This window comes from Crinia signifera, chromosome 2 (assembly GCF_055691185.1).
Source record: "Crinia signifera chromosome 2, ASM5569118v1, whole genome shotgun sequence".
Taxonomy (NCBI): domain Eukaryota; kingdom Metazoa; phylum Chordata; class Amphibia; order Anura; family Myobatrachidae; genus Crinia; species Crinia signifera.
Genome location: NC_139218.1, coordinates 395,398,102 through 395,409,291, shown reverse-complemented (window position 1 = coordinate 395,409,291; position 11,190 = coordinate 395,398,102). Strand labels below are relative to the sequence as shown.

At 48.3% G+C, this 11,190-nt stretch overlaps 1 long non-coding RNA gene across 1 annotated transcript; it reads right to left on the bottom strand.

The window, feature by feature from the left end:
* Positions 1–490: 490 nt before the first annotated feature.
* Positions 491–10,965, bottom strand: LOC146059261 (uncharacterized). The gene is made up of 3 exons (XR_014470208.1): positions 10,782–10,965; positions 5,386–5,506; positions 491–660 (listed from the first exon to the last, which is right to left on the bottom strand). It is a non-coding gene; the product is annotated as an uncharacterized LOC146059261 (long non-coding RNA).
* Between the last annotated feature and the right edge of the window lie 225 nt (positions 10,966–11,190).

Here is an 11,190-nt window from a genome sequence, read left to right as displayed (position 1 = left end):
TCAGAGGCAAGTAGAGAATGCTACACTCTGCTTGGTGGATAGCTCCAGCCATGCTGGAAACCATTCACAGTCTGGCTGCAGGCTGGGGGGCAGGTAGAGAATGCTGCACTCTAAATGGAGGATAGTTTCAGGCATTCACCAATCAGCATGTTGGAAACCATTCAGAGAATGCTGCCTGGCTGCTCTAATTGGTTGTAATGCACAGCATTCTCTACCTGACTCCCAGGAGCCTGCAACAGCCCTGCTCAACTGCCCAGTGAGCCCAGCATCCCCGTAGACTAATGCTTGAACTGCCGGCTCCTCCTCAATGACAGGAGCCTGGTGCTGCAGAAGACTATAATACAGCAGCACCCAGCTCCTGTCACTGTGGAGAAGCCGGCAGCCTCGTAACCCCCGCACCACCACCACACATCTGATGCCACCGTGCTCATGGTGTTGTCTCACGACAGACTGGAAGCAGTACGTATGAAGAAATAGATTTTATTGCATGTTTACTATCATTGGTACAGTGTAATATTCACATTGCTGAGGGATTGTAGGTCATTATGCTTCATCTGTGTAAATCCGGAACACAAAGTTATCCCATGGTCTGTGCGTCTTCCGGGGATGTCTGGAATATTCTGCTTACTGATGTGGCATTAGGTCCCAGGAATACAGCACCTAGAACAGCAGAGAGTTACGTTACTTTCCTCAGCACCAGTCACAGTCATTATCTCATCTCACATCCTACCCTATATTATACATATATATATATATATATATATATATATATATATATATATATATATATATATATATATATATATATATATACCACATTTTTTCTTTTTTTACGTTGTTTTTTTCTCTCATCTCATGTCTTAACCTGATTGGCTGCTTTCTCACTGATGTTGTAGTTTAGGAATTTTCAGTCTTGGAATGATGCAGATGTAACTGATGGCAAAACCATTTCTCCACCTGCTTTAGTGTTTGCCACATAAAGTGCAAGGCCCTCCCTCCAGGGGCGGATATACTGTGTAACCAATGACGCTTCAGGGGCCCAGAAGTGTTTTTAATCACTAAATTATGAGACAGAATTGATGGAGTCAGGCTTCAGGTACAGCTAAGCTGCTGTTACAGCTTGGTTGCGCATCGCTTAGTACCACAGGAGCTGCTGGGAGTTGTAGTCCAGCTCTGTAAATAGCCGGATGGGTATCTCCATTTGCGTATAGTCCCAGTAATGGAGATGAAGCCCCAGACATTATGACCGAGAGCAATAACAGGTGAGATGGAGCTGGGACATGGAGGCTGAGAGGGCTCTGTTCTAGAAAGGAGGCTGGGAGCAATGACAGGTGAGAAGGAGCCTGGGGCACAGAGGCTGAGATGTCCAGTACTAGGAAAGATGCTAGGAGAAGTAGCCTAGGACACCAATGCAGAGAGAACCTGTCCTAGGAAGGAGGCTGGGAGCAGTAACAGGTGAGAAGGGGGCACAGAGGCTGAGACGGCCCATCCAAGGACAAAGGCTGAGAGCTATGACAGGGGAGAGCTAGCCCAGGACATGAAGACTGAGATGACCTTCCCTAGGAAGGAGGCTGGGAGCAATGACAAGTGAGAAGGAGCCTGGGACACGAATGCTGAGAGGACCCATTCTAGATAGGAGCCTGGGAGCAATGACAGATGAGAAGAAGCCCGGGACACAGAGGCTGAGAAGCCTGTCCTAGGAAGGAGTCTGGAAGTAATGACAGGTGAGAAGGAGCCTGGGACACGAATGCTGAGAGGATCCGTTCTAGAATGGAGGCTGGGAGCAATGACAGGTGAGAATCATACCTTGACACAGAGGCTCAGAGGGCCAGTCCTAGGAAGGGGGCTGGAAGTAATGAAAGGGGAGAAGGAGCCTGGGACATGGAGGCTGAGAGGGCCTGTTCTAGGAAGGATGTAACTGATGGCAAAACAATTTCTCCACCTGTCATTGGAGCAATGACAGGTGAGAAGGATCCCAGGACAAAAAGGCTGAGTGGACTTGTCCTATGAAGGAGGCTTGGGAGCAATGACAGGTGAGAAGGAGCCTGGGACACATAGGCTCAGAGGGCCAGTCCTAGGAAGGGGGATGGAAATAATGAAAGGGGAGAAGGAGCCCAGGACATGGAGGTTGAGAGGTTCTATCCTAGGAAGGAGGCTGCGAGCAGTAACATATGATAAGGAGCCCAGGACACAGAGGCTGAGAGGGCCAGTCCTAGGAAGGAGGCAAGGAGCAATGACAGGTGAGAAGGAGCCTGGGACACAGAGGCTGAGAGGACCTATCCTAGGAAGGAGGCTGCGAGCAGTAACATATGATAAGGAGCCCAGGACACGGAGCCAGGAGGCTGGGAGCAATGACAGGTGAGAAGGATCCAGGACACGGAGACTGAGGGGGCTCTTCCTAGGAAGAAAGCTGGGAACAATTAACCTGGGATATGGAGGCACCTAATAAGGTTATGTTTCTTGCGCTGAGGTGGTTACTAAAGAGGGGGGTGGGAGAGATTCCTTGGAGACAGTGGCGGATTCAGGGGGGGGGGGGGCACCCGGGCACGTGCCCCCCCTGTCATTTATTTTATAGCTGAGGACCATGGCTTTCCAACGAGCCCAGCTCCGTGTCTCTAGCCCCCCGGGAACCGGAGATATCGCCTGGCAAACCTGTAACGTTTTTTCCCCATAGGATAATATGGGACCCGTCAATTCCGACCCCCACCCGGTTCCGACGGCTGCCAGTTCCCGCACTGGCATCACAGAAGCTTGTGGTTGATATCATTCAATTCCAAATTGCTGGGCCTTCAAAATGATACCAGGCTCGTCCAAATCGGTCAATCGCTTCCAGAGATATTGCATGTAAACCCATTTTTTTATTTTTGAAATGTAATTTCATGGCTGTTCATGATTTTGAGGGCAGATTACTCTGGAACCAAACGTTCCAGTTTCACTGGACCAAAATCACTCAAAGCCCACTCAAAAGTTCTTCAATATAATACTTGTCTCATGTAAATGGGTCAGTTCTTCAATATAATACTTGTCTCATGTAAATGGGTCAGTTGGTTCCGAAGATATAGCCGGTTAAATGAGATAACTGGTTAAAAGGGGAGGGGTAGTTTTCTCTCCCCCTCACACCAGAAAATGCAGGGACTAGGCTGGTGTAAAAGGGGCCAACCTGGGAATGCATTTTCTGGTGTGAAAGGTGTATTATTTCAAATAGCCGGGACCTGCAGTGCTCTGAATACAGCCAGGCTCTGCCACTTTCAGTGTCTATCACTTCTGCCTGGCGTCTGTCCCCCATTTACCATGAGCATGTATTCCCCTTTGGCAATGAGCATGTAATCCCACATGGCAATGAGCATGGAACCCTTGGCAATGAGCATGTAGAGAAGCAGCACTTATGTAGCATAATTTTTAATAGGCATTATGGTGTTTGGCATTACACATAATGGACATAATGGCGTGTAACTTAACGTGTAATGGACATTATGGTGTAAATGTTTAATGCGCACCTTTGGTGGACAATGTCCCTGTTTATGAAGTGTATTGTGAATTTTGGCTTAATCTGTGTGGCATTATGTGAATTTTGGCTCAATCCATGTGGCATTATGAGAATTTTGGCTCAATCCGTGTGGCATTATATGAATTTTTTCCCAATCCGTGTAGCATTATGTAAATTTTGGCTCAATCCGTGTAGCATTATGTGAATTTTGGCTCAATCCATGTGGCATTATGTGAATTTTGGCTCAATCCGTATAGCATTTTATGCATTTGGCTCAATCCGTGTGGCATTATGTGAATTTTGACACAATCCATTTGGCATTATGTGAATTTTGGCTCAATCTGTGTGTGTAAAGGCCCCCATACATTAGGCCGACTTGTCCTAGGGACAAGTCGGACCCAATTTACCTGCGAGCCGCCCGGCAGCTCCCCGGGAGGCTCACATACAATTTGGCACTTGATGTGCCATTTTTTACATGGGATAAATCGCATGCAAAAAAAAAACCGGGGAGCTGCAGGGCGGTGAGGAGTAGTGGGGGCGGGCAGCGGCGGCGGCGGTGGTGGGCAGCGGCGGCCAGCGGTGGTGGGGGCGGGCGGCGGGTGCGGTGAGCGCTGCTGACCTGGCCGGGCAGTGTACTTACACATAGCAGCAGCGGGGACGGGACGCGTAGTGGCGGCTATTAGATTTTTAAAATATTTGTCAAATGACCGGCCGCTCTCAGCCAATCAGAGAGCGGCCGGTCATTTGACAAGTATTTTAAAAATATAATAGCCGCCACTGCGCTGCCCGTCCCCGCTACTGCTATGTGTAAGTACACTGCCCGGCCAGGTCAGTCAGCAGCACTCGCCGGCGCACAGGGATCCACTGCCCGCCCCACTGCTCCCCCGGTGTCTGCATGCATATGCCTGTCAGGTGGCAGGCATATGCATACAGAGAGGTCGGACGTGATCGTATGTACAGACCGTCCGACCTCCCTGATCCGGTCCGATGCGCACGGGACCGCGCATCGGATCGGATCAGATATCACACACCTACGATTTTGGGCCGATTTCACCTGATTATCGGCACAAAAGTGCCGAAATCGAATGAAATCGTCCCAAAATCGCATAGTGTATGGGGGCCTTAATTATGTAAATTTTGCTCAATCCATGTGGCATTATGTGAATTTTGACACAATCCATGTGGCATTATTTGAATTTTGCCTCAATCCATGTGGCATTATGTCAATTTTGGCTCATTCCATTTGGCATCATGTTTAAGGGGCAAGTATAATGGGGTCTAGTATTTTGTTGCATAATGTGTAGAAGTTGTATATGGTGTTGACACGCCCCCTGTTGAGTGGCCACACACCCTTTTCTGGAGTGCGCCTTTGGCGCGCACACAACTACATCCTTCACTTTTGTCGCCATGGTGGGCCTGCGTACTTTAAATACCAGGACCTATTTTTAATTCCATTCCCACCCTCTCCTGCCGCTCTCTTAGCATGTACACTGGCACCACTAACACCGCCCCTCCCCCACCCAAACCCTTTTTTATCATGGTGCCCCCCTGTCATTTTATCCTGGATCCGCCCCTGCTTGGAGAAGTAGACATTTGGACCTCCCCATATAAGTGATACAGCATGACTGAAGTAGGATTAGCTATGCATGACTCGGGATAGTAGTACGTTTATTTATGAGGTGCCACAAGGTGTCAGCAGCGCTGTACATAGCAAACTACACACCCATGAGACAGTCCAGTTACACTCATAATCCCAGCTGCCTTAGAATCGCTCAGAGAGATCTTCCCTGCGGCACAAAATAATCCCTGGAAGCGGCCACATTCGCTTTTATGCGAACCAGTCTCTGCTTGTACAAGTAGTGTTAGACTGAAGCCAGGCCAGGACGGGATTGCATTACCTGAATTTACGAGGACAGCCGAACGCACCTACAAAATTCTCATGGGTAAAACAGTAGCGGCGGCAAAAGCCTTGTTGATTCCCACAAGTCCATAGTGAGAAACTGGAATCCTCCCTGCTGCCTGCTGGAGAGAAAAGGATACAGTTGACTATTCTCATTAGGGTTACACGCAGGAATCATGATCTACATTGGAGAAATACTTCCCCCACAACAACAGCTTTACCTAGAACAGAGTCCTTGCACTCTTACTGTGTCTCAAATCTGTAGACATTTAGGATGAGTCTATGGAATCATTTGAGATCAGCATGTACCATTTCGAATCTTAGATAATTACTCTTTTGCTTCAAGTAAAAGATCTCTCCCTTGCTTCTGATTTTCCAGTGGCAGTGAAGAACCAAACAGTACATCTGCCCCCCTGCAGTGCAGCATGATGTTGCTTGCTTTTTTGCTTTACTTACAAAAATAAATCGGCGTGATCCCGGGGATTTAGCCCTAAAATCACTGGGATTTGAATCCCGTGATTGAAACTTCCGGGATTAGCATGCGCAAATCTAATGCCGGGCAGCGCTTATCACCCTTTCAGATGCTGCCCGGTTGCTCCTGACCTGGGTTGGGCAGCTCTGCGGCAGGGCACAGAATAACACAATGTCAAAGGTTATGCTGTGCAGCCCGACTGCAGCTCAACCCCAACTCCCGGCCAACGCACCGTCCATTTACCGGCCTAAGCACTGCATGGTTCACGGGCAACACTCTACCTGGCTCCTGGCCAATGCACTGACTGGCTCCTGTCATACACACTGGCCAACGCTCCGCCTGGCTCATGGCCAACGCTCAGTCCAGCTCCCGGCCAACGCGCCGTCCATCTCCTGGCTAAGCACCTCATGGCTCACTGGCAACACTCTTCCTGTCTCCTGGCCAATGCACCGACTGGCTAATGCCATACACACTGGCCAATGCTCCGCCTGGCTCATGGCTAACAATCAGTCCAGCTCCCGGTTAACACGCCGTCCATCTCCCGGCCTAAGCACCGCAGGGCTCATGGGCAACACTCTACCTGGTCAATGCACCGACTGGCTCCTGTCATAAACACTGGCCAACGCTCCGCCCAGCTCATGGCCAACGCTCAGTCCAGCTCCTGGCCTACACTCCGACCAGCTCTTGGACATGCTCTGCCCGGCTCCCGTCATTATATTGACAAACTCACTCCCAGGTATCCCAGGAATCCCAGGATTGAGCACTTTTCAATCCTGAATGCTGGGATTGAAAAAAATGCCCCGGGATTGGCTTCCCTACTGGCGATAAACCCAGTGGTGTAACAATAGCCCCGCAGACCCTGTGGTCATGGGGAGGTGCTGAGTTAGTGTGGACGCCGGTGCTGCACTGCTGCTGGGACCAAACTGCCCTACTCTTCTGCTTGCCGCCGCCATGGGACCTGCAGATCTACTTGTATGTGGTACTGGCGCTCCTTCTGGCTTCTGCTAATAAAAAATAGCCCACAAAATATGTCTGCCCCCTTACAGCAGACACTTTTATGAGGATCTTAGAGGAGGAGGTGGCGGCCTCCTCTAGCATCCTCAAAAATGGTCTGCAGTTAGGGGAATCCTTTTTGTGATGGTCATTTTCATTAGCAGGAGCCAGCCAGGAGCACTGGGAACACAGGAAAGTAGAGGGGTATTTATTTTACGGGGGGGGGGGGGGGTGCTTCCATCCCACCACTGAGACAAGTCTCCGGTTTTCCTTCTGTTATCCATGCTCATTGGGGTGCACACAGTGGGGTTTGTCTACCCAACACTTCTGTGAGTGTTTGTGCCTGAAATTTAAAATGTCAATGCTTTAACTGGCGGAAAGGTTTGGGGTTTTACCTGCAGCCTAACTCCCTGGGGCTTATTTACTAAGATGGTAGTTCTTTTATTTTCTGAAAGGTGCTAAATAAATCATAAGCAGATTCTGATTGGTTTCTATGGGCAACACCCCATTTTCAATAGAACTCCTTAGTAAATAACCCCCCTGACAGAGAGAACCCGGGTACACAAGTCATGACTTGTGCAGTGAGTGTACAGGCAGTGGAAGGACGGCCGGTACACACAGCATAATGCACCAATATATCTCTAGAAAAATCCGCCTTTGGCTGGCCTACACCGCCGACGGTCTATGTCTCTGACCAATGCCATTCGCAGACATATTGCTTGTACACACTAATGAAGTCTATTACATCAATACAAAACATACTGTACCTGCCGACTTTTACAAACTCCTCTCCGGGAGAAGCCCGGAGAGGAGTGAAAGGGGTCTGGAAGAGGCTTCGTTTTGGGGGCGGGGCGAGGCTGACATCACAAAGCCCGCCCCCATGACAGGCAGCCGCATCTATTTTTGGGTCCTTGGATGGGAGGAGGGGCTAAAATTATGCGAATGACGCAAATTGCGGATCTGCAAAATTCATAGTTTTATACGGCGGGGAATGGGGGAGCAGGGGCTCTATTAGCTCCTAACTGAAACTTTTCAAACACAGCATGTGATGTGGCCGTTAGAAGCAAATTGGCTGGTATTTTATTTTTCGCTACTTTTTCTCTCTCCAAGATTTTACCCCCCCAATCATTTGTAGTTTGTACCAAAAATAAAACATCTGTGTGGTGCACTTTTTTAGTGTCTGTGTTGACGGTGTCGACATTCAGGCCAAAAAAGTGTGAAAAACCCCATGTTGACCTAATGCTTGTGTTGACCTAATAACCCTGTCAACATATCCCCATGTTGAAGCACATGCATATCGACCTAGTGGTGTCTATCCAATGATCCATACCCTTTTGGAGGCAGTGGCTGCTGGGCTCAGTCTGTCAAAGGGTCCCCAAGAAAAGGGGCTGCTGATCTAGGACTGATAGAGATTTGCTATAGTCACTGCTGACTCAGAAACTCCGTTTGCTGCCCCCTTGAGCTGCAGTCTCGGAACGTGAGATAACAGATGTAAAGCCCCGTACACACGGGGGAGATATATTGCTCAGCAACCAGAGATGGTCGCTGATGAAAAGGAACCTCAGCCGGCGGTGCCGCAGAGGTAATCAGCTGGTCGCAGGAGATTCGAATGGGGCAGAAAACGGGAGCGCGCACTCAGCGATTTATCGCCGGGGCACACTCCCATCACTGGCAATATGGTCACCAGCTACCACATTTCCAGCGATTTCAGCCCCTATCTCCCCCATGTGTACACAGCTTCAGTGTTTATATAGCGATCTACAGCTCTGCTGTTTTAGCATAAAGAGAGGAGAGCAGAAGTTATTTTAAGGAAACTCACTAATTATTAGAATAACATTTTTAGAGGGGGTTTCAAAGCTTAGAGAGAGGGAGAGAGAGATACAATTGTGAGAAATAATGTACCAATCAATCAGCTCCTAATTTTTTATACACCGCTTGTAACAGGTAAGACAGAAGCTGATTGGATGGTACTTTGGGGGTTATTCTGTTTGGTACGGTGGGACCGTATAAGGGCGGATCGTTTTTTTTTTATATCTGCGCATGCGTATCTTTCGCAATGCGCATGTGCGGCGACCTCACACCGCTCCCGGACGGGTCTCTCCGTGCGAAAAAACCTGTCCGCAAGAGCACGGTCATTGTGGGCGGCATGTGTGCGTTTTTATGGGAGCGGCCGGAATAATGAGGGAAACTGGGCGTGAACATGGGCGTACACAGGGGTGGGCACACAAAACGTATGGTGCCACAACCACCTCGATCGGCGAACGCACCGTGCATTTTGGCCCAAAAACAGGCGGACGCCAAAGAGTGCTCCAGACCACCCCTACAGATACCGCATGCCAGCGTGCGCCTGGGTTTGCTAATTAACGCTGATTACTAGTCAAACACATACACCTGAATGTAATAAGCAATGCTGCAGTCTATTAAGTCCAAACCATGATTTCACTACCTGCAAGCCACACACAGCACTCAAACACATTGGAAGCTTATCTTTCTACACTTCTCTACATGTAAAGGTTGGTTTAATTTTAGGTAAGATTCATTCTAAGACCTGCTTATATATGTCAAGGTAGTTATTTTATAACCATCTCACCCATTCAGAAAGTGTTTCTGTATACTTTAAAAAGCAGGACACTCAATTCACAGGAGTCGACATGTGTCAACCTTTTCACTGTAACACAAACATACCAGTTTTTTATTATGAAAAAGACACCTAAACCACATCTAAGAGCAACAAGGATGTTTTTGGACTCAATTTCTACTTGCAATGGTGGAGCAATGTCCTAAGGCCATGGCCACTATTTTGCACACAATCTGTATATTTTTTTCCCAAGAACATACATTATGCACTTTCATATCTGCTATGAACTTCATGTATCACACTCTGTATGTCAGATGCCACCAAGCACATTATTGCAATCACATATCTCTAACAAAGGATCCCGACATCTGCCTATCACACTAAAGTCTTATTTTGAACAATATTAGAACATGTTTGCATGTGGCGTACGCTCAGATATACGGAAAGTGTCGGTGGGAAAACGGACGAGATCCGTCCGTGCACTGTGGCGCACGCTCTGATGTTCGCCAGGTATCGGTGGCTAAGAGGGAGATCCGTCCGTACATGGTGGTGTACGCTCAAGTGTACGCCACTCCCCATTGTCGGTGTCTGTGACCGTCCGTGTGCGGCTGTCCTGTGGGCGGACTTACACTCACCGTGAGCGTACAGAAAACGCACGGTGTGACGGACCGTACGTACGTTTCTCCGTATAAAACAGAATAACCCCCTTTATCTCTCACTAATGTACCTCTCTTCCAACTGTATTAAAAAAAAGAAAAACACTCTAAACCCGAAAATAAAGATTCCTTATCGCCACGATTAACAGCTACAAGGAAAGAAGGGAATTGGGGAGAGGTTTCTAAAGAGTATCTCAGCTTCAGGCTGTATTTACAGCGATCTCTGGTAAGATACTACCTCTCCATTCACATTGGAATGACAGGTTAGAGGTTGCTTGCCACACATTGCCATCAGATATACTGTAGCAGACAGAAGCACCATAACATAGGTGAAAACATTTAATTAGCAACAATATATATATACTTTTTTACATTATAAAAACTTTTAAATAAAATGAATGGTTTCAAGTTGAGTAGGTGACAAAGGGGGACATGAGGATCTTCTGGCTTTTTCTGAGTCTTCTGTGTTCCTATAAGATGTGATCCTGTCGTGTGAGGACAGTAGCTGCGTCCTTCCGTCCAATGGTGGACTACGCCGTTTGATGGTGACGCTATTTAGACACCAGCGTCAGTGACTATGAACAACAGCGTCATTTAGAAATCCTGCGGCCGAATGGTTAATCACAGCCGGCTTCAATTAAATGTCATAAAACCGCAGAACAAAGGAAACACAACAATAAGGGATTTATACGCACCGAGCACCAGGGCCAGCAGCAGCAGCAGCGCCAGGGTACGGAGGCAGATCATGTTGTTGATTACACAATTGTGCCACTCTCCCTGTATTTATTAGCTAATGCCATACAGTAATTGGGTGGGTCCGTCTGCCCGGGGAGGGGCTGTGCTGTATGCAAAGTTTAATATGGTCTCTGGAACGGCATGCCGGCTGTGATTTCTACAGTAGATCATGGCGGCTCAGAGGAGAAAGACAACAAAACACATACTGCACTGATTCTGTACTACAGCAAGTTATCTCTGGGTATCATATGCGGAAGGGGGGCACCAGGAACGTGCGGTGAGGAGGAGTCCCTGGCAAGCACCAGAGCCAGATATGCACACAATATATGAGCCATGGGCTACATACCAGCATTATACACATGTGCAGCA